Raw genomic sequence first — 24,769 nt, forward strand, 5'->3', positions numbered from 1 at the left:
CTCTTGTCTTTCGGCTGCCTCGAGCTCCAGCTCCTCTTCACCAGAGGCCACATTACCTCACGGCTTCGGCAGCCTGTCCTGTGATCTTCCCCCTTCCCTCGGGACTGATCTCAGTGCTGGCCAGGTACCTTTCCATATTAGCAGCTAATCTCTTTGTTCCCATATGGCCGGGGTCAGTCATCATTTCCATGACTTATTTGTTTCAATATCCGTATAAAGCGAGGAAGTCCTTGGCATCAAGTAGATTTAAATGATGTCAGGGGTCAGCAGAGTCTTTGTTCCTGCACTGTAAATGTTCCCCCGTGCCTGCTCTCACCGCCTGACACCGCCCTGTAGCAAACAAGGGGGTAGCACAGGTGTCCTTCCTTCTCGTTTAATTTATTGCAGACATTATTATATTCGTGGCAGTTCAGTTAAAAATAATATGTTCCCTTTTCTATCAGCCAAGCTGTAAGTGCTTGAGAAACTGGTAAGCTGGGAGGGCACTTTGTAGGGCTTGCTGATAAAATATAGCATGCACCTTCAGCACAAAGGTGTCAGCAAATCTTAAATGTCTCTGAAAATTTGTATCAGCCATGAAGAGGCACAGAGGCAAAAGAGGGGAAAATAGATATTTCATACAATCTTATAATAAACGAGTGATCTGAGTTGCCCAAAATCAGAAGCTCAACTTCATAACGGAGTGTATTCATCTCTGTTTGATGGCTGTCAGTCCATTTTGCTCAAGTCTACTGAACTTTGTTTATTTTAAAATTGTTTTCCTAAAATTCCTCCCTCATGGCCGTGATTGGGGTGAGATCTATTAATAATGATACCTTTAGAAATAAGGTTTATATATATTTCTGTCAGCATCTTGGCTCCTCTGTTATCTAGACATTTTCAGAGTAGGACAGATATTTATTGTATTAATGTTAATGCTTGAATAGGATACTAATATGATCATGAGTAGTAGTAAGCCATCATGTAGGAGAAAGCATTACTTGAGACAATCAGATACTGACAGAAGAACACCACCCAACAGGTTTTTTAAAAAATTTTTATAATTAATTGTAGTTAATTTATATGCAACTCTCATGCTATAGCATAACACTAGTATTATTCAAAAGGTTGGAAATTTCTCTTATGTAAAGAGATTTGAACTAGATGATCTTAGAAGTCCCTTCCAATCTAAGCCATTCTATGATGCTGTGATATATGAAGTTACACATACACTGAAAATCTTAAATAGCCTCTAGACATCAACAAGTCTAGCTATAGCATGCAGCTTCAGAGAAGGTATTTCTTCCTTGAAAGTACCACCATCAGCTCCCATTCACAAATAGTTTGGACATGATATAATAGTGACACTGCTTCAAATGAAGCAGCCCCCAAATTTTGCAGATGTGCTGCATAACTGGCTGCCATCCAAGAAACAATACACTCCCCTCAAAGCAGAGAAAATAGCTTTAATCCAAAAAGCCAGAGTGCCTCCTCCCTAGAGCTGCAAAAAGCAGAGTATGAGCTGCATTTGTGAGCACTGATCTGCATGTTTTCATCATCAACAAGAAAAAAAAAGGGCATAATCTACAGTAATACCAGCTGGGGAACCCTCCAGTGTTTGCTTTTAACTTTGGAAAAAAAGATGGAAAGGAATGATTGGAATAAATCCCACCTGCTCTTTCAGTACAGGTTCAAAAGGTAATTGGGGTTCTTCTGGTCAAAGGACTATGGTCTGTGAGTTTTTCATCACATTAGGCAGATCAGAAAGCATTGCCATTTAAGTCCTTACATCCTCACCAACATGGGTGGCACCTCTGAAGCTTAGGAATATCATGGAGATAGCAATCTCACACAGCTTTCACTGAGAAGTTCTTGCCCCATCCCTTTTTTAGTAAGAAAATGAAGTTCAGTGCTGTCTGGGTCTTTTGCCTAGCTCTATACTTATGCCTAGCTCTAACTCATGCAGTTCAATAATGCTGGTCTGCAAATACTCACTGGAGCCTTGAGGAAGCTGAGCAGCTGTCTTCTCTACTTAGTTGTAAAAGGGAGCTAATAATATGATTGAGTATTGCAGCATTGATGCAAAGGTGATGTAATTGACTTTAGGAAGATATGATGGTATGATGGTGATGCCATGGCGGAAATGTACACAAGTAAATTAAATTTATATTCCAGCAGCATTTGAATAATGTGCAGTACAAAACATCCGGGACCTCATATTAAAAAGGATATAACAATCTTGAGTGAGCATCCAGTGGATGAGGCAGTGAAGTATAATACAATTATGATTTAAGTGAATCAAGTAAAGAAAAAAAAGAGGGATGCGATTAAACTTACAACCTTAATTCTCAACTGTTGCAATTTCTGCGTTCTTCATCTTTAATTAACTATTTCAACATAATTTGTGAAATGGAAAGTAAGTTTTGTGCATACTTTAATGACATAAATGAAAGTGCACACAGGTGCTACTGGATAGTATCTGTTATCCTAAAACTTTTATCTAAGTTGCATTAGAACGCATCAGAGAAAGGAGAGGTTCGTGTGAAACACAGAGAAAAACATGCATCCATTTCTTGCATCAGCTGTGGTGTTGATAAACACCTTTAGGCCTCAGCTCTACTTCAAAATTCACATTGAACAGCTCTTTGTTTTTACTCAGCTTCCCTGGTAAATGCATTCATAGAAAACGCATGCAAGAAAACTTGATAGTATATGAATCCAATCTGGCTTCGTGTTCTGTCACGACCTCCAACCCAAGCACCATCCTGCAGAAAGATTTGTGTACCTGTCGTCTATTCTTGTGTTGCACCACGGAGCAAAGGCAGGAACAGATGGTTTAGACACACAATGATTTGATTATGACAATTTAAGCCAAGCTTAACCTATAGATTTGGGCTTTCTTACACTCTGCAGCTGAGTGAGAATCAGAGTAGACACTCTCTCATACAAGAACTGGGAAGCACTCTTAGAAAATCCTGAGTAATTAAATACCAGAGCAGTAAATGGAGTCCTTCTCAAATCATCTCCAATATGGAATTAACACACACAGTGCACCAGAAATCAAAACTGTCTGCATAAAAATTGTCAATCTGGTTTGGGATGTGGCCTTCCTGGAGTATTTACTCTCAGAATGCCTTCATATATCAAAGTGTATGCGTGTTACAAGTAAATGTAGTTTAATTAGAGTCCAGCTAAGATCAAAATTTTTTGTGTCCTGTGAGTTATTTCAGACCGATATCTTTATCTTGCAATATTCTGTAGGTAAAAGTTAAATCTTAGCAATATTTGTAATTCCCCACTCTCTTAATGAGTTCAGGCAGGTGAATTTAGTGACCTTGGATATGTATAACTGAATCCTCAGTTTGTTCATTCTCCATTGTTTTGACTCATTCAGGCTAACAGAAGTAAAACTCAGTAAAAACTTATTTTTGGCACGAGAGGCAGTGGATCTGACCGAATACAGGAAAACAGCAGATTGACTAAAAGAGTTCCATTATTACATGGTCATTTTGAATGTTGAACTTCACTTTCAGCCAAAGAACATGCTAAAGAAAATAAAGCTTGAATATATTGTTTCCACATTTGCAAACCACTAACATAGGAATATTTTTGAGCATCCTAAATATTCAGCATTTTTGGCTATGACTTTATCTCAGTCACCATCTCCAATGCCAAGTTTATTTTTAAAGGGCAGCCCAGTTCCTGCTCCTTCAGGTTTATGCAGACAGCTGTTTTGTTTTGCTCTTCCCATGCTATGAAAAATCTGTCATTTGGCATTTAATTCTAGCACCTAAGTGGCTCTCTTGAGACAACAGAGGAGCCTCTGACAAATATGAACCCATCAAAATCCCCAAGTAGGATTAAAAAAAAAAGCCCGAAGTGAAGGCTAAAGCAAAACAGCAGGTCAGGAAGCTCAAAGGCTTGTAGTATTGATTTCTTTGGCACAAAAAACACTGCTTTAGTCCAGTCCATACTCTGATTTAAATGGAATTATCCTGAGGTAAAAATAAAGGAATGTGGTGGTGAATTAAGCTCACTGTCTAGATTTAATACAAAGCTGAGATGAAGACGTGGGACTGCTTGTGATGCAAGGTGTAAATGAACAACACGCGTGAGCAAGGCTTGATCTGTTCCTTATGGTGCTCACAAAACTTTATGTCAGGTATTCATCTGCACAGCTCCCAAGGCCACTCAGGACTCATCTGTTTTGTAATAAAAAGATTTGGCTGCTACATCAGGATCTTACAAAACAATTGGAGCCAAATGGTACGGTAAGACTCCACCATTTCTCTGATATAATTTGGAAGAAGCTACATCTAATTGGGAGTGTTTAGAGCTTATATTTGTCAATGTGTACTTCAAAGCAATTTACTGTCTTTGCATCTAACCCTTTCACGTAGCTGTTCAACAACTACTTTTCATTTTTTCATCCCTTGAGAAGGTTTAAGGGCTGGAACTCTGCTGCTGCTTCCCTTGTCCTTGCTATGCAAAGCAAGTGCTGTTTCCCTGCCTTGAATAATCTGTAGGAAGCAGGGGTTGGCTGACCAGTCTCACAGACAGACAAATTCCAGGCAGGGAGAGGCTGCATGGAGACACCAGGAAGATGAAAGTCACTGAGGGTGCTGAGAGACAGAGGAAGATCAGCAGCTTGTCCATCTTGCACCTAATTAGGCTTTCAGGAAATATCACCCCACTGTGCTTTAAGTCACACAAGAAATTGATGGCAGGTGACTTATTCTGACTTCAGGCTACTTCAGAGTGCAACAAGGAGAGGCTCAGGACCACAATCTCATTTACCAGAGCACTGAGCACATCAGCTATCAATGTGAGCCAGGGGCTCATCAGACCTTGTGCGTGCCCTGGAACAGGTTGGATGCATACTTGTGAGAACAAGGTTTTCAGTTAGACTCACACTTCTGTGAGTTTGCATGCATCTGAAGCACTTTTGAAGAGGGATTCATAAGACAGATAGGGCTGAGACCAAGTATCCACTGGAATATGCAGTTTTTAACTAAGTGTTGTGACATCTGAAGTTCTTCATAAAGAAACACTTCTAATATCATGTCAGTAGATAATGAGATATGATCTAATCTGAAATACAAGTATATTGAAAACGACAGTTAGGAGGATGATCCAAACCCTTAAAAACTGAATGAGCACATCAGCACCGCTTCAAACACCAGCTCACGTTTTATACACAAGAATCCTCCTTATGATGCTGGAGCTGCAACTGGGGTGTACATGAGACTCCCAGAGGTGCAAGTGGCACTTCTCAAAGCAGCTGCCTGCCCTTACAGGATACCTCTTCTAGAGATTTCCATATCTTGCTACAATCTGGCTGACTTTTAAACAGAAACTTAGCTGCAAAGGGGCTTCTCACTGTGTTTCACAATACTTGGCACCAACTGCTGCAACAGTGAGCACACACGCCCTAAGAAAAACACAAGTTCAGCCATAATTTCCTGTCTTTCTGTTTCTGCTTTTCAGGGTTATGCATACCATTACCTAGAACTTAGCAGTGCTGTGAAAGACACTAACCAAGTGTCATGACTTCAGGAATTCATCTCACTTCAAAAATCTTCCCCTCCCAAGAAGTTTTCTCACTTATTTTATAGGCACGAATAGAAAAATGCTTTAAATAGACAGCAGCAGTGTGATCTGTCTTTGGGTTCCCATTGTCAAATGCAGAAGGCATTTGCTGGGCAGCTCTCAAAGCCTGCATGCCACAAGACTTAATCAGAGAAACTCAAGTTCATGCCCTCTTTTTCAAGAGGTATATTCCCCAATAAGGCCAGGCAAACCTCCAGAGAAAGCTCGTCACTGCTGTGGAGCAAAAGTGGGATGCCAAATGCTTTAATGCTGGAAATCTCCCCGCACACCTTGCTCTTGGGCTTCCTGGTGGCTGCTGGCCTGTATGGACAGGGCCACAGCCTGTGTTCAGGCATTTACTAAGTGTGGGGCACTGCAGTGGGGCAGTGCTCCTTTCAGAACCTCATTGTCTGGCAGCAGTTGAGGCAAAACCCCATGGTAAGTCTTCCAGAACCTCTGGAAGTGTTATAGCACTGGCTAGTGTTATATCAGTCCAACTAGAAAAACTCAACAACGAAAGCGGAGAAGAGGGAAATTCTGTTATCTTTGCTCAACTAAACTAGCACTTCTGTAAAAATGCTCCCTTGGAAACCAACAGCTAATGAATGAGAAAAGAATAAGCACTAAAATAATACCCAAATAACATGAAAATCTCTTCTGTAATAATAAAAATGAATGTCAAAAGTGATAATGTTCAATGCCAATAATGAGCAAAGTATGCTTCTTTTTAAAGGAAAAACATCTGCTCTCTTTTATATTTTCCTGAACACTGTGAATATAGATGGTTTTGCCTGGGCAGACAGAAAAGGTTTCATTTTTTTCATTTTCCTTCTGACCCCTTGGATCATTTAATTGAGCTCCTTTAAAAGCCAGTATGTAGGTAAACTGCATGCATAATTAGCCAGCTGGGTTCCTTGCCAAGAGTGTGTCATTTAGTATCTGTGAGTGCCAGCAGGGTCAGGCATGACACATGGTGCATTTCTGGAAAGCAAACAACCTTAAGGTCTTGTCCATAAAACATGGAACAAGTTTCAGGACTGTATCGAGCTCTTTCAGTGGCTTCTCATGCATGACCAGAGGTGTGGATTTTATGTGCAACTCATAAAGAAAACTCTCCAATTTGCACGCCACAGGCACTAGCAGGTGATGGCTTAGAGTAGCAGAGGAGGTGAAAAAAGTTTGGCAAAGACATTAAACTGCATGTGCATGTAAAGAATACACTTTTCCATTTAGTGCAGGCATCAATTGCCATGTGATGACTTAAGTAACTAAGCAGCAGGTTTGAAACATGGTCAGGAATCACAACTCCATAACACAGTAGGACTGGCTCAGTCCTTCGGGAAATCAAATTTTAGCAGTCTACTTATAAGTGCATTTTTGTTTGCATGAAATGCTCCAGGAGGATCCACCCTTTGCTGCCAGTGGAACAGCAACAATTTGCACAGGCACCGGAGAGTTAATGGTGCCCTGGCCATGAGATTGCTGGCACAAGATCCTGCGCGGACTTTGTAGAAGGGTGTGCGTAAATGAACTCCAGGCATCTCTGCAGCCACTTGAAAAGCACTTATAGTAACAAAGCTGCGTAACGCGTTTCTCCCTTTCCTGGAAATTATCAGTCACTATAGGGTCTGAAGCAATGACACACACTGAGATTTATCTGAAACTGCTGAACACAGAGACTGTTTCCTGACCACAGTAGAATAACTTAATGCATTGCTGTTATACTAGCACTTCCATCATGTCACTCTTAATCCAAATATCTGCCTTCTCTTCAGTTCATTTCCTTCCAAAATCCATATGAGACCCATGTACGTGATAAAGTGTTACCTGCCTGCACATAGTGAGAAGTCATCAGACATGGGCTGCTTCGAGGGCTCCTGGTCCCCTCGGATCATAGAAGCATGGAATCATTAAGGTTGGAAAAGACCTCTAAGATCATCTAGTCTAGCCGTCCACCTGCCGCTGATGTTGTCCACTAAACCATGTCCCTTAGTATGACATCTGCTCTTCCCCTGAGCCAGCTGTGCCTGCCCCACAAGAGCTGTTTGCTCCTTCCAGGCTATTGTCAGGTCCATTATAGTTAAATAAACACTCGTTCTGAAGAGAAGAACTCACACTTCGTGTGAGAAATAGAACACAAAAGCACTCAGAAAAAAAAGGTAATTAGGAATGATGGTGATATTGATAACCCATCTGTGACAGACACAAAGCCAAGCCCTACGTAGGGATCCCAGGGCAGAAGCACAGGCAGTTCGGTACTCACCAGGCACCCAGACAACACCTCCTGCTGCCTCATAAGATCTGTAAAAACGTACACCAAATACCTGGGCACTGCCAAAGAACGCAGGCAGACAGGGAGCAGGGCATGGTTACACAATGTCAGTATCCCAGGATGCCCACACCAACATTCATAGCTGATGCCTTCTCACTGCAGACACATTTTACTTGCAGAGCAAACTAGCCGGTTCAAAATTTTACCGCTGCCGGATCTGCTAAACTGAGAATTTTTGTTTCTTTGTATTTCATAATATCTGAATCTTTTAGAATCTCACATCTAAGTTTTTCTGCACAAGGATAGCTGGTTACCCAACAGCATGCTTGCTCATGTGAGGTACATGGGAATGCTGATCAATTCATCAATTTCAGAAGCTGGAGATTGTGAAGAGCAGTGGGTTCTATGAGACCCTCAGCACTCTTTAGTCTTTGATGTTTTGAGCACTGGCATTTCCACCACATCCACCGGAGACCACTCCACAACAGGTTCCTGTATATTCCTGTTGCTGTTACTCAGCAGTTTTGCATTTTCACTACAGAACCACTCCTTTTGTATCATTCTTGACATCCCATCCAGAGGAGAGCCAAAGTATGGAGGTTTCTCAATTCTCCATAACACGCAGAGTTATGGGATTAATATCTTTATGTGGTCCACATAAGATTATCACGATTGTCTTCAGGAGCCAGTTTTCCACATTTTTAAGCATATATCAATAATTATTTAAAAAAAAAAGCCTCTCCAATCGTCTTGTTTAACAAAGATACTGTTTGGAAGGTAGGAAATAAATTTATTTTCTCCTATGACCTCATTAAAATTGGATCTAAGCTTCAACCCCAAAGAATTGTAGAACATTAATCTCTTGCCCTTAAACCTCCATCTACTGAAGCTGCTCTATTTATTACCCTCCCTGCCAGAAAGCATATTTTGACTGGACTGTGAGCTGAGCAGACAGTCTCTCCCCAGAAGCTTACATGAGAGCCATTTCCTTGTTCATTTCATCTTAGCAAAGAGGGTGTTTCCAACCATATCATTTTAAATCAAAGTGCTCTTGACTCAGACACAATTGTTCGCATTGATGGACAGATGGGGATTTGATCCTGACCCAAGAAAACAAAAGAGTGAAAAGGGCAGTGCCTCTCTTATCTGCAGTGAATGAGCAAGATAAGCCATAACCTGTTTTCTTCTCACCATACAACAAATCCAGTGTGTGCTCTCAGTACTGCCGTAGATTCCCATCTTGTAATTTTTAAAGCAAGACATTTACAGCCTGAGGGAACAAATTACTCTTCTGTATTCAGCATGCTTCAGTGCCTTCAGAGGGCTGTGCTTGAGAAATACACTTACTTTGCTTGGCAAAAAAGCCTTAGAAAACAAAGGAGAGGGCTCTCTGTGATGAAAGTCAAGTCCATCCCAAAATCAACAAAAGAAAGCAGTTTGGGAAGTTGGACATGCTCTGGAGGAAAATTGTCAGGATTCAAGCTTACTTTCAAAGTGGCACAGTGCATTGAATTATTTTTCTGTACTATCTTGAAGTATTGCTGCCTGAAAGGAGTTTAAAATCAGCAGGACTCAGCGCGGTGCATGTGAATTTTACTGTTGGGAGCCTGAGCAGAGGTTAGAAAAGCCCTTCTCTCTTACCACCTCTGTCTGTTAAAACCTTGCTCTTTGGGAAGGCATTATTTTCTCATGTGAGTCTACAGGAGAATGAGATCTCAAATGGTACTGAAACAGAAACACCAAACAGAAACGTGGGTGTACGTGATTAAGACAGAGTGGGCTTACTGTCTGATACCCTCCTGCAGCTGTGTCAACTGCCTGTGCAATAAATCCTAAGAGTGTAGACCACTGCTCCATCACAAAACACTGACTCTAATTTAGAAATCATGAGATTTTTAAAATTATGAATGTTGAGAGATTTGAGAATTCTACTTATTATGCATGACTTCTGAGCTATAAAGCAGTGGAACTGGAAAGTTACCCTAACATTAAAAAAGAGAGAAAAGGGAAAGAAAGAAAACTCATTTTTGTGTAGTAGTCTCTCCTCTGAAACAAAAAAGAAACCCACAAACAGTAAATTTATTTCTACAGAGTTAGGAAATGAGGCTCTTTTTATATTGAATATTTGAAAAATCCCATCAAATGCTCCATTTGATTTTACTTTTCCCCCTGCATCTGCTACATAAAGATCTCCGTAGAACTGCAAGTGCCAAATACAGAAAATGTTTCTATTTCTCTGACTGCAGTGCCTGTGTAATACGTTTTTGCACAAAGAACTTTTCAGCATTATTATTTTGAGGAAACTAACATGAAATTGTCTTTGTAAGAACTTATTTTCAGGAAAAGTCAAATTAAAAATGAGATCCTTCTCAATGTTAATAATATTAAATTGTTTTACCTAGAGAATGTAATTGTGATTTATGTTCCTGCTATCTCTATTGAAAATGTCTAATTGGAATGCCATTTGAGGATAAGGATTCTTCTCCTATTGTACAACTGAAATTTTCCTATGCATCTAATTCCCACATTCAGAAGTCTGAACAAAAGATTATACATGCTCCCTGCAATTAATTTGATTGTGTCTGGTTTAGAACTAAATTCCCCTGATACTCCAGTTTTATGATGTTGTGATGTAGTGGTAAATCTGGCCCATACTGATGATCTAAATCAGAATAACCAGCATGTTTTTCGTTTCAGAAGCAAAGAAAGCTTGCCAGTTTCAGCACTTCCTGGCCGCCAAGAACATTTACTGAAAATCAGTGGTCTGTCCAAAATCTAATGTGAGCAGGAGTCATAGTGCAGCTGTTCAGAATCTATACTGTTTCCTAGGCAAAATTTCTAAGCCCTTTCAGTCCTTCAGCGTAATAAAAATGATTAATGGCCTTGAACACTGCGAACCAAGTGTTTTGAAGTGTAACCTGCTACTTGTAATGTACTCAGTATTTCTGGTCTGTATTGTACAGGACATACAGGGCCTCTGGAAGCTGATGTTAAACCTGGCAGCCCTTGAAATGAATGAGGAAAGGCCCATGAATCCGGACTGCAAAATCATTTTCACCTAAAGAAAGATTATTTTCTATCATCTCATAGAGGCAAAGAATAAGTGAGTAAATACATGTAAATAGATATTGTAGGAGGGCAATGCTGATATTACACAAACCAGCAAATGAACCATCTCACCCAGTACAAGCACTTGCTGTAAAAACGATCTCAGCTGGTCGAGAATCACAGAAGTGCTGGTTCTTCTCAGAGTCTGTATGCAGCACAGGGAGCCTTGGAAGCCTAATGTAACAAGCTTTTCCACCTGGACTTCTCATGAAGACTTGATTATATTAGTAGATCCCTCCAAAGGAGCTACTCTATACTTTTTCCCCTTTCAGGTAAAGTCTCAGCTATGAGTATGACCCTTAGTGCTGGTTTGCTTGATGTCAAGAATCCGTAGATTCACCCAGACTGCTGTATCCAGTGAATCACTATAAAATTATGGTGACCAGGTACCTACTGTGGGCAGTGGCACAGGTTCCTGTAGGGAATTTGGTTTGCATGAAGCTATCCTCCAGCTGCTGCACACCTGATCCCCAGCTCTGCACTCAGAGGATGCAGTTGCGCAAACTCCTCTGAAAAACTGGACTTGTGCCTAAGTTGTCAGTTAGCTCCCCATTTGCTTCTACTTGTTTGCTCATGCCCTGTACCAAACTCAAACAAACAATCTGAAAAAGGCAGAAGTTACCTTTTTCCAACTATTGGTACAGACTTGAATTTACCATGAAGCTTTTATTGCCCTGAGCAACCTCACCTGGAACCAACTGGCCCAGCTCAGCTCCAAGACACCCATCTTATTCCTAGATTGTGGATGCCTATCCAGCCTGTCTTTTGGATAGGTATCAATCTAGCTCATATCAGTCTTCTCCCTGGTCCTTTCTGGTTTTGCTCCTGACAGGGCTCCCTGGAAAGTCCCTGGAACTGGCTCTTCATCCCTTTTGTCTGGGACACTCAATGAGCTCCACTATCATCTTTCAGTGCCTGTGCTGGGTAACACTTGGTTCCTGGATCATCTGTCCTTAGGAAGCTGTTGGCATTTGCTGCTCCCTGAAACAACTGGACCCTAATGACAATTTGGGGGGAAGTGGAAAATCATTAACAAAATACAATAGAACAAGAGGAAGTATAACCACTGGATTGAATCATCACTGGATAGAATCTCTACTGCTGCTTTGGCATCTCTGCTGCCTGCATTCCTCCATCTGACTGCTGGGTGTAATAGAATCTCAACAAAGCATTACAAGGAGCACTTAATTAACATTTACAGAGAGATAATGTGCTAAGCTCTCTTATGAAACCTCTTATTCTAAATTTACTGGCCTTATATGCGATATTATTTGGGGACAGCGTACTGGGTTCATTATATTTTTCAAGTGGTGTAAACGAGGCAGTAGATGTACTCAAATTGTCAAAGCCAGATGGACATCTTACCATACTACTCCCCACAGTTTGGAAAAACTTCATGAAAGCCCCAAATTGTTTTGTTTATTACAAAGCAGATGAGCAAACCTCCTGGGTGAATGCTGGGCTGTGCCATATACAGCAGACACTTGTCTCCTGCCTGAGCATCTGCTGCACGACTGCACAGTAGTGAGAAAAAGGTGCACACAGACTGGAAGTAAAATATTAGATCATAAAAGGTCACATTTTTTGAGCATAAGGGAACACTTTAGTCTAATTATCTTCTTGAGCACAAAATGAATAGGAAGCATTTTACCAGAGTCAGTTTTTAAAAGAATTATCCTAGGTAAATTGATCTGCATAGAATTGCTCCCAAAACTATAAATCATATTGATTTACTTGCTTTACACTTCCAAAGGGTGACCAATGAGTTATTGAAAGGGTGCATGGAGCCCTCAGTCTCACTGACTGAGGATGTGGCTTTTTCCTGCCTTTAGTATGGACTAGCAAGGTGCAAATTATCTCAGCCATAATCAACAAGTGAACTATTGTGTTTCTTCTTGACCAAAAAAAAAAACCACCACCACCACCAACAAAAAAAAACAACACAGGAGAATAGACTATTGGTGATTTCCTAGCACTATCAGACTAGATGTGAGTTTCTTATATTTCAGTGTATCTACATGACAGTTAGGAAAGAGCATTTGTTCTTTCAACTTGGGATGGATCTTTACAGTTTGCAATCATGAGCATTCAATAAATGTAGTAAGGTGGTATATTAGAAGTGTATTTCCTTTGGTGCTTTCCAGCTCTTCAGCATGTAACATGCTGCTCCATCATTAGTCTGTTAAAAAAAAAAAAACTAGAAGTCCAATCAGCGCTATTGGTGGGAAAAGGAGCAAAAAACTCTTCTGCATTTATTCTCAGTTTAAAATATTTAAGTCAAACTTTGGAGCATTATCTATATAGTAATTACTTCAATTAGAAAGTTTTGAGGCTGGTAAATTGGCCCATCTGAACAGAGCAATCAGTCTGGCAGAATTGACTCATGGTCATTCTATCTGACAGCATTCCCTTTGGTGGAATGTAACTCTTACTGTGAAAATGTTGTACTAAGCAAGCCTTAGTTCCGCTCGTAAATCAGTTTGATGAAAGGTCTGAAAGTCTGTTTCTATGGTGTAGTTAAATTACATTGAAAGTACAACTGAATTTGTTCCTAGTTTTTCCAACAAGTATAACGTGACTTAAAAGTTAGCTGAAGCAGGAGTGCTGTTTAGAAAGCCAGATGAGTTTCCTTGAACAGAAGTAGATTGAATTTAAGTAAACATTCTCCAGGTTTAAAACAAAACACTGAATTATTTGTCTTTGATTATCAATTTTAATGTGCATAATAGTAAGATTTTATTCCAAGCAGAGACAGGCACGTTAAGAAAGTTCCAGAGTGCTTCCATTCAGATTACTAAAATCAAATTCCTCCTTGCAGTCAGAATCAGATGCAAAGTTGGACGTGGGATGGCTTTTGGTTCATGTGTGAACAAAATTCCCAAGTATTTGGCAATTCTATAGGAAGCATTAAGTGGAAGACTCCTGGCAGGCTGGTCAGCCCCTCTGCACCAGCAGTGCTGCTGTTGCAGCTACAGCTGAGGGACTTGGATGCTTTGGCATCAGAAGCTAATTCCCTACAGGGGCCCACTCAACATTCATTTTTGGCTTACTGTAATATCATCTACCTGGAGACAGATGAAACATTATATGGGTCAGAAGTAATTCTGGTGATGTTCCTGAGTTACATTTTACCTCATGCGTGCTGCTCTAATCATACGGAAACAGCCAAAAATTTATGAGTACGTTTGCCAGTCCATGGAATTCACCAGTCCTCCCTGAGGAGGAAGCTGATATCTGCAAAATACTTTATTTGAAATGTTAAAAACAACAACAACACCAAAAAGCTAACAGCCCCTGACCATACTGCAGAAGTACCTTCCATTTTCAAAGGGCAATCAGCCACATGTCTTCCTTTTGGACCACAAACGCATACTATTTTTCAGAGGGAATGTTCTTTTGTTAAAAAGTAATACTTCCCTAATCTGACTTACAATGCATGTATTGATTGTAGTTGAAAACCAGCCATTTTCCAGCTTTGCTCTAGCACCAAAAAATGCACCGGTGTACCTCCTCTCCCAGTGGATCAATCTCTAAACTCGTAGTGATTTTTTATTACTTGTAATTGAAATAACATATCAAATCTTAAAAATATTTCTCTACCTCTGTCCCAGATCAGGTTTTCAGATTTCTGCTGCAGACCATAACTCCTGCCAGCAGAGCCATGGCCTTTTCCCACAGTCAGAACAGGGTTCGTAGCTGCATGTACTGCAGTGAGTCAGCAGGAAGAGAGTGATTCTTGCATGTAATGCTCCACCACCAGCTCATAATACTGCCCAATTCTGATTTTTTCTCTCCCTTTTGCTATTTAAAGAGCTTGTTGAGAAAAAGATCAAAATGTTCACCAAAATGTTCAACCTTCCCATGCAAATTAATTGTGATCACAGATTATACTGTTTTTGTTTCTGTCCACTGCAAGGAATGGCAGCGCCCCACTCTGCAATAGATCGTATATTTTTAGTGGATGTGCTATTCGTAGAAGTTCATTGTCTTCAGAGTACTAATCATTTTTCTGCTAAAGTGGGGAGGAAGCAGGAAGGATAGAGTAGAGAGATCTTTTGTTTCTACAGGAGAAATTCCAAGCAAAATAGTGGGATGGTTTAGAAAAAAGTGTTTAAAAATCTGGGTTGTTGTTTTTTTTTTATTTCAAGCCAGTAATGGAAATTGATTAATGAAGCCCATCTGTAGGTGGTACAAAGGGCCAAATCTTCAACTAATGAAAGCTTCCACTTTAAAAAACCAGAAAGAGGAAGGGGACTTAAACCTGAAAAACAAACAGGCACATTTGATCATTTAGTGGTGAAAACATCAGGCACTTCTTAGTTGCACAGTTATATTTTTGTGCATTGTGTCAATGATTGGAAACCATATGTTTAAGACCTGCTTCAATAGTATCAGTAGCTACAGTCCTCCTCTCGGATTACTTTTTACTGCCTGCCTAATTTTGAGCTATAATAGCTAACTTGCACTTTGTTTATTGCTTGCAAATGTTCTGAATTTTGATAAAGCAGGTTAAACAATACATACTGGTTCGTCATCAGCACTAAAGACTCAACTAGCAATTTGTTTAATGCCGTGGCCTGTGACTTTACAAATAAATATTTCTTAGAAATAATAATAAAAAAAGACAAGTCTTGCAGTCAATAGCTGTGGCTCACAATGCAGAATACAAGATATTAGCACTGGATCTCTCATGGAGCTCTTGTGTCATCCCCATAAGAATCCACCCTACTAGGTGCAGAACCCTTTGGCAACACCAATGCAACCAAGCAGAGCACAATTACCTCTCCTCACAGCCAGTCCCCTACTGAGTGCTTTTTTGCACTGAGGTCAGTCCAGCTATATAAAAATTAAGATTAAGGTTAATTAAGATTGTGTTATTTACACTCTAGTTATGTGAGGACAGGGTACCTCTCTTCTGTTTTTAAAGCACTGCATAAACTAATGATGTTCTAACAATAATAGTGGCAACACTTCTGGACCTTTACCAGAAGGGAAGCAACCATTAGCCCTGAGAATGAAAATTCCCTTCAGTCCACAAGATAATCTGTTAGGAAATGGGGTTGCCAACTTTTGCAATTTTGTTGAAAGTCTTCTTAAGCATGAGGGTTTCTCTTCACAAAGCCTGAGTTTTGGCATCATGTTTTGATGCAAGATTCTCAATTTGAGAAGACAAGTAAGTTACTCAGCACTGTGGTTGCAAAGAGAATTTGAAAACATGAACCCATGGACCAGAGAACAATTAGCAAGAGCCCAACATGCATTGCTTCTAAGATCACACACTTGGTAAAAGATGTTTGTGACACTTGGTCTGACTTAGGTTGTTTTCATGCTTGAAGTTAACAATATTCAGTACCCAGTAAACCTTTTATACCTTTTTGAGGGTTTCTCACCTAGGTTTGTGCCAGAGAGTGGTGTGAGATCTCAATTGTTGGAGAGGTTGCTGTAGGCTAAAATGCTGATCTGCTTCTTATTTGTGCTGACGTAACCATGTTCATTTCAACTACGAGGTGGGCAACAAAAAGTGAAAATATTTCCTCAAAGAACACACTTTGTATACTGCTGTCCTGGTGACTGAGAGCACTTCCATTTGGTGAATACCTGCCCTTTCTCCAGTTTCCCTTCATTCTTTCATTTTATGGCACATGAGAAGAAGCAAAGGGAGCACCCCAATCCATAGTGCCATCGGTGGGGTCAGAAACCAGCTTATTTCCCTGCCTTTCTAAATCAAATTTGCTGGTTACAGCAATGATGAAAATACTTAAAATTCCTAATTGAAAATATATCCCCTATCTTCCTCTTTGCACCTTTTTCCCACTGCTTTTCTAAATATTGCATACAACGTTTTTGGTAAACAGAAAAGATTTTGGAGTAGACAAATAATGTTTGCCCACAGGCTCAGAAAAGGTGTTTCTGGCATCAATTCCCAAGTTGCAAAAATTACTTATGGTGAAAGGGACAAGGAGTGTCTTTCTGTGTGCAGGGTGCAGTACAAACAATGAGGTCCCGGTCTCTGACTGCCTTTCTGTGGCATTACCACAAACAATACTAATTCTTAAATACCTGCCTGGCTTTAAGCACTTAAGTAAATAATTGTATTGATTGTTACAGGACTATTCACATGCATAAAACTAAGCATATATTTAAATATATTGTGAAATCAGGGGTTGAGTGAATTTTGCATGCAAGGCATTTTTAAATGATTAGTATATAGGAACTTGTTAAGACCAGCTACAGAAGCAGCTAATGTGGCAATCAGTTTTCTGGGCAGGGCTGGGGGAAAAGGAAGAGATTTTTTTTCAAGACAGATACTGAGAGACCCAAAATCTTACTTGTGCCTCAGAGGCTCCTTACCAGCACCAAGATTACAAGTAAAAAAAAGGAGCAAGGAGGTCCCCTAAACCCACGATCCCTCAGAGTTCAATGTGAGAGCAGTGTAAGCTCAGAGATGAAGATAACCCACAGGGAAATCACAGGGTTAGCACTGAAAACTGATTGGGAATAACAACTGAAAGAGCTTTGGTTTTCCTAGGCCGGCAGGAGGTAGCTCATGCTAGGACGCTTGCCAGCTCCAAACTGATGCTGGGAGCTTTGTCTCCTTAGGACTGTAGGAACACACTTTGCAGTCAAACTGATCTGAGAGATTTTGATAGTAAAAACAGCTGTCTCACTGCAGTGATGTTTTTGTTCCATTGTCAAAATTTTGAGTTAAATCCATGAGTGGGCTGCAGCTTGTTCAAACCCTGAACTCAACACCCTTTGTGTTCCTTTGGCTATTCCACCACGGTTCCTAGGATCTTAGGTGTAATAAAAGCTGTTGGGGTGAGGACTGGAGGCTCTTGTCTGCTGCAGAGTCAGAACAGGAGAGCTGCAGCCTGCACGAACTGCTGGAAAGGGGGGAGGAAAGAGGAAGAGCAAGGGGCAGAAGCAAAACACCCAATGCCGTTGTGGCCGGGCTACTTCCCCAGCGAGCAGGTATGCTGGTGGGCAGGGGCGGATGCGTGCTACCTGTGTGCTGGGATGAGGTGAAGCACAAAGACATCCTTTGTGCTCTTTGGCTTTTCCACCTCCATACGGCCACAGATGCAGCCTGGTTCCCGCGGGGACGTCAGAGGCAGAAGCAGGATGGCGCAGGGGAGTAGGGTTCAGCCCTGGGGACCAGGAGTTGTGTCGTGTTTGTGTCGGTGAGAGCAGAGGGATGCCTTGTGTGAGTGAGGCTGCTCCTGCAGCTCTGCAGGTCCTGCGGCTGTGTGGGAGAGTGCATAAAGGAAATAAACATCCTCAAATATTCTTTTAAAATTGACATTTAAAAATTGTCACAGACAAGGTAGTGTCCAAATGCCCAAATTTTAAACCAAGAATCCCTCTTAAAAACACGCAGCTAAGGTTAGGTTGAAAGCATCCAGGTGAAGCTGTAACTCTGAAACCAGAAAGCACGTTGAGGGAGTACCTGCTATTAAATGAAAGCATGTTAGAAAGCGCGGGGGAGCACTGAGCACAACAAGCAGAGCAGCGCGCTCGCTCCTGGGGACGCGTTAGTGACCGCAGCAAGGGGCTGCCCCGCGCTCCGGCCGGGCCCCGCGGCGTGCGGGAGCCGATGGAAGCTCCTCCTCCGCCGGGCCGGGCTGCAACGAGCGGCCGGACAGCTCCGAGGGCGCACGCTGCGAGGCGGCCCGGCCCCACGCGTGCGGTAGGTGCGGGGCGGGACGGCCGCCTGCGGGGCCGTGCGAGGCCGGCGGCACGGTGCGGGGCTGGGCTGCTCTGGGGTGGGCTCGCTGCGAGGAAGCAACAGGTCGGGCTCGCTGGGGACGGACCTTCGCACGGTCACGCACCGCGGGGAAGCGCGGTGGGGAGGGGTGGGCGCAGCGCGGGGCGCGGAGCCGCCCCGCTCCGTTCCGCTCCTATCCGCGGGCATGCGCGCCTGCCTCGCACATGCTCACTGCGCCCGCGGCGGGCGCGCACACTCCGCAGCGCTGCGGCTCCGGTGAGTACGGGCGGGGAAGCAACCGTCCGCTGCCATCCCGTACCCGCGGAGGGGCTGGAGGCGGCGGGGTCCCGTGCTGGGCTACCCGCGGCGGTCCAGCGTTCCCGGCCGGCGCGGAGCGGGACCCGGAGCCGAGCGCCCGTCCCGGCCCCGCCGCTTCCCGCGGGCGCGCTGCGGGACGAAGCGCGGCATCGCCTCGGGGTCCTGCGGGCGCGGCTGCCGCCGGGGTTAATTGGTGCGGTTGATGTGCTGCGGAGCGTGCGGCTTACCTTAAAGCAGCTTCGGTTAGCTGTTCTATTGCAAAGTGAAACGTGCGTTTAAATAAAGTTAGTTATGCTCCTTTTTGCAATTGCTCGTGCGAGAAGAATTTCTCGGGTTGTTGATGCACTTGAAGTACGCTTTTTTGAGCGTTAAGTTATGCCCGAGCGCAGTGAACAGCGTCAAACGGGAATTAATGAGGGTACACAACTCCTGGTTTTGGACGTTTCGAATGGTGCTGTGTGCTGCGGGTGAAATTTAGTTGTTAAATGCGTTTGTTCAACCAATAAACAATTTATCAAATTGATTAACGGGAATTTTGTTCAGCAGGATATCAGATTCACACATCCCTTGACTCTGTTCAAGGCAATGGCACGAATATGGCTTTGTTTAATCCTTCTTGTGGATTTCGCTGTTTATTGAGAGACTGCTCCCTCTGCGCTGCTCTTTCCAGGAGGTTTTACCCGTAAACATTGGGAAAGGATGACAAAATTCTTTCTGCCCACTCTGTGTATGTTAGGGGTTCGGGTCCCTAAAAGCCAGCATGTACCTAAACTACAGCTCCAATGTGTAAGCTGATGTTCTGTAGCTTTCGTGCATCCCACGTTGCATTGTTAGTGTTACATGTTGCTACATACGAGATAATTTTTCTCCTCACCCGTTTTGGTTTTGAATAAACCATTTCTTCTCTTAAATAAACCTGAATTCTTAATTCTGCTCAAATATTATGGGCTCAAATATTACATAGGTAAATAGGAAATGCTTACCGAACAAATAGCCTGAAAATAATTGGCTCTTGCAGCTTTGGAAACATTCCAAAACCTTTTAAAATAATCTATTGAAAATTCACTTGCAAATACAGCAAATAACTTGATCTAATTAATTTGCATATTTTCAAAAAAGTAAAAAAAAAAAAAAAGAAAAGAAAAAAGCTTCCTGTATGTTGTAAAATTAAGTTTTTTGAGTCAGATTGTACAGATGATTCTCATGTCCCTGTCTCTTCTATGCCCCCAGCCAACAGGTCAAAACATTTGGCTAAATAACAAGTGTTTGAGGCCACTGTTCTGTTTTGCTTTACTTTGTTCAGCCCGCTCCCCTCAGCTCATTTTCTTGTACCACACCACATACAGACTCGATTCCCATGCCTCGCTAATGCTATCACCAGTGTTTGGCTGAAAGGTTTGAAACGGGCTCCTGTTTCAACTATCTCACAACCTTGGCAGTCTTAAATTTCATTAGAAAAGCTTCATGAGGGAAAAATAAGTATACTGTTGGTAATTCCCCCTTCATCCCTGCCCCACATCCAGTGTTCTATGTACAGATGCACCTTGATTGTACAAAAGGAATCAACTCACATATTCGTACGCAGACCATGATCTCAGAGTACTGTTTCGAGAATCTCGTGTCTTGCTCTGCTCAGTCCGTCCATAGATGGCCAATGTGATGGATGTTTTCTGTAAAAGAAAATAGTTTAACTGTTAATCCTGACAAAGTTAGTGGTATGTTAAAGCTCAAGCAGCAAGGTGCCCTGCTGTAGTCACTGTGGCTACATTTGTATGTCGGTGTGTGTAGGTACACGCTGCTGAGAAAGAAAACAATTAAATAAGTCAGTAATTTTCTGCTGTCTTCCCAACTGTTATTTATGATGTGTTGTAGTAAAACAGCTATTCTGAATTCAGCTATAATTCTCGTCAGTAAGATTTGTTTCTTCTGTGCCAAATTTTGCAGTAACCAGATGGTTTTAAGGTGTCTTCAGCTGGAAAGCAAGCAAGAACAGTGCTGAAGACTAATTATTCCTTGCAGTAAATTTCTTCTGTAATAAATTCACAGGTTGTTAGACTTAATCTGTGGAAATGATTGTTAAGATTACTTGTGCAATGAAAAATGCTTTTAAAATTTTGTTCCTAAAAAAAAGTTCTTAGAATGCCAGAAAAATGTTTCTGAGTTAACTTTGCCTCGTTGTAGTAACATTTATTAGGGACGAACTCTTAAATGAAGTTACAAATTTAAATCCTTTTCATAAGCTGTGGAACTCCACAGTTTCAATATGAATTTAAATATATCCCATCAATTGGGGGCTCATTTTTAAGGTTAAGTGGGAAAACTTGTACAGCCCTTTCCGATGGATTGTTACTGTAAGCATGTGTATTATTCATAGCAACAGCGATATTGCTGCATGAACAGTTGAGTTCTTTTTGCTCATTTCACACTGTGCTACACTGGACAGAAAATAGTTATACCAAGGAGGAACAAACAGAACTAAGCAAATCTTTCCCTCACTTTTCTAATGAAAAGCCAGAAAGACCACATTGGCTGGGGCTGTTTTTAAGAGGTCTCATCAAAAAACAATTGTTCATGGCAGCACAGTTCTTAAACCAATTCTTCATCCTTATTTGCAGATCTTAACTCAAGTAAGGATGTTTAACAAACACCCTGCTTTAATCAGGTGAGGATAAGCCCCTCAATTAGGACGCAAATAATTGCGTACCGTGGTTGTGTTGTTTGGGGCCTGGAGGTGTTGCCATTTGTCAGTAGATCTGGTGTTGCCAAAGTGTTGAATCAGGAGAGATGAGAAAACAAGAATAAGGATGAAGGACTGTGCAGTCATCTTGCAAAATATTTTTGATCACGGTGTTAGACCCAGTTTCCTTCTTCAGCAAGCTGTTGTTTTACTGTTAAAAATAGTGGTAGAGGAAAATTGTTTCCAAAACAGTGACTGTCACCGTATTGACTGTTTCAGAGAATGTGTCACAGAATTAATGTTTAATTTAAAGTAATCAAATTTATTTTTCAGCTACTTTTCCAGGTTGGACTTTAATTGTATTTAAATTATTTCAGAAGTACCTAAAATGAGAAGGGAAAGATTACGTGGGCATAATCCTTCCCATTTAAAATTGTTTGTCTGCAGCTGCTTAAGCCCTAGCATTAGAAGTCACCTGTAAACATGTTTATTTAGCATCAGTGTTATCTGTTAGATTGTACATGGTTCATTAACATGGAGAGAATACGTTTTGTTTAATAGAGTGTGGGAGCTGCCAGAGGTCAGAAGAGGTTGTTTGCCTGAAGTCGAGATGGCATCTTGGCTTTGCTCTCATTCTGTTTGTCACCTCTGATGTCTCCGGGAAATGCTTCATTAGGGCGGTTGTGTTAAGGTATTTTCCCTTGTGTTAGAGTGCAGAGGCTCCATAGAAAGCCAGAAGTATGCTGCGAAGCGGTGGTAAGGCTCATGGGGAATTTTGAGGAAGGTTTGTTGTAATTTGTGGAGGACTGGTTTAGTTGGAGTTGGATTAGGAAAGGCATTAGAGAGGGAAGAGTCATAAGGGGGAGGGGAGCCCAGAACGTTGTTGCAGTGGCAACAAGTAGCGTAGCTGTGAGTTGTATTTTACCGAAACAAGGAGCTGGGAGTTGGATGTCTTAAAAAAAATCAGAATGTTTTGTGTGCTGTTGAATAACATTTTGTCTCCTTTGCTGTGGTTGGGTCACAGCCAGATGGGAGATGTCTGTAGCTGGTGGTGATGCTGAGCTGAGATCCAACAGGCAAGCTGGTGCCTCTGGCTGCAGGGACGAGGCAGGACCGAGCCCTTTCTTGTCTACTCCGAGACTTGTTGGGTGCTGTCTGCTCCTGCTTCTCTTGACAGTGTGCTTAGAAATGTATAACAGTACTGGAGACAGTGGAAATGCCTTGTATAGAAACAACCATGGCTTCACATCTGAAAATGTTCTAACAAATGTTTTTGTACTACTTATAGATGCTAGTGCCTATGCACTACACACAGTATTCTGAGGGAGATACACACATGCATTTTTTACTGGAGCTTTTTGAAAATGTTTCTGAATATTTCTTACAAGCTGGTGATTTCTCTGCCTAAAATGGAATGGGGCTTCCTTGGGATTTCTTATTTTATTTTATTTTATTTTTTGCTTTGAAGAGAAAAAATGGTAATTTAACTTCAACTAGAAAAACAGAAAATCGAATTCTATGATTTTAATCAAACAAGGACCCTTAGGAGATTATAACCAAAAGTCATCATATAAAATGAACGTTACAGTACAGATCAGTGTCTGTAGAAGATGCAATATAAATGAAGCTTACTGCAAACACGCACTTTTTTCAGAAGTGGAACAGTAAAAATAGGTTAAAAAAATAAACTGAACTTCAGTGTTGATTGTAAGTTGTAACTGAAATATACCAAGGGCCTGGATATTGTTGTTTTTGTTTTTGTTTAAAGCCAGCCAAAATCTCTATTTCTAAAGTAGGCTCTCAAAAAGCTAGAGAGAAAACAGAAATAACTGCTATGTTGTGGGGGAGAATGTCTGGTGTAGGGTTTTTTCCTTGAATTATTTTCAACAAGTACTTACTCTGTTCTGTATTTTTAAGAAATTATGTGGACAGCAATTTTGTTTCTTTACCAAGGCAGTGAAAACACCAAGAATCCTTTTTATAATTTGGAAAGAATGTCAAAAGAATGAAGTAGTTAAACCTAAGTGTATTAGATCATATGCTCTAAATGCATAAATAAGCATAACTGCAATCACAGAAACCAATGTTAAAACCACCAGGAAAACTCACCCACAAACCCTAATGACTTAAAGGGAATGACCTCAGCCATTGTGAAATTTGTGCCTATTTGTTGACTGACATTTTTTGTAGAAGCAGATTGCATGTTTCATTGGGGTGTGGGATTTTGTTGTTTGAAAGACTGCTGTTGTGTTGTGTTGGTTTTTTTTTTGTTTTTGTTTTTTTTTTCCTTTTGCTGCCAGGTTTGAAAAGAAGGAACAAAAATGGGATTGAGGCAGGTAGAGCCTGTGTGTGACTTGGGCCTTAGCAATTCGAAAAGCAGGTGAAGGGTTGGTGGACAGAGACTGGTCGGAATTTACGGAAGTTTGTTTTTCAGATTTTAGAAACTTCCTTGATGATAGTCTGTTTCAAACTTATTCCCAACTGGTTTTCTCTTAAGGAAATGAAAGTTTAAGGTATTTGATTACAGACCTAAGATCTTTTCACGTCCATGTCTTTGCATGAGTGCTGCATGAAATACTGATGTCACTCATCTCCTCTCTGCTTTTTTGAGAGGAAATTGATGCATAGTAGGACCTCAATTTGCCATTGCTGTGACACGAGCTAATAATTCAGCAAAACTGAATTCTTTCATTATTCCAACAGCGAAAAAACTCTATGGGGTTGTTTTTAAATTATCTAGCACTACAGACTTGCAAGCCTGGTCAGAGCCACGTTGCTCTGCAGACATGGTTCCTTTCTGCTGGCTCTTCCTGGCAGTGGGCTCCTACTTTTCTGGGCTGCAGTAATTAAATAAGGTCCAAATTTAGTTATCCTTTGTTAGCTGCATAGTCAGTTTTAAGAAAACTGGTATTTTTATACTCTTTGGTGCCTAACTCCTGACGTTTGATCTTATGGTGCAGAAATCCTTATTTGCCATCCTTGCTTTTCAGAAGGAAAATCGCCCAGCTAAATGAATAATACAAATCCTAAATAAAAGGAACAATTTGGGACTAGTCAGCCCAGATAATAATTAGTTAACCCACAGAGAACTAATGCCTTGCTCTGTGCTGAAGAAAGCGAC

At 41.4% G+C, this 24,769-nt stretch overlaps 1 protein-coding gene across 3 annotated transcripts in view; it reads left to right on the forward strand.

The window, feature by feature from the left end:
• Positions 1-18,588: 18,588 nt before the first annotated feature.
• Positions 18,589-24,769, forward strand: part of EYA2 (EYA transcriptional coactivator and phosphatase 2) — a 90,231-nt gene continuing 84,050 nt past the window's right edge. For all 3 annotated transcript variants that reach the window (XM_065754555.1, XM_065754553.1, XM_065754556.1), the window contains exon 1: positions 18,589-18,635. The gene's annotated coding sequence lies outside the window, so the exon portion shown is untranslated. The remainder of the gene's footprint in view (positions 18,636-24,769) is intronic.

Source organism: Cyrtonyx montezumae, unplaced genomic scaffold, assembly GCF_038088225.1.
Source record: "Cyrtonyx montezumae isolate F1298 unplaced genomic scaffold, pur_monq_1.0 scaffold_9, whole genome shotgun sequence".
NCBI lineage: Eukaryota > Metazoa > Chordata > Aves > Galliformes > Odontophoridae > Cyrtonyx > Cyrtonyx montezumae.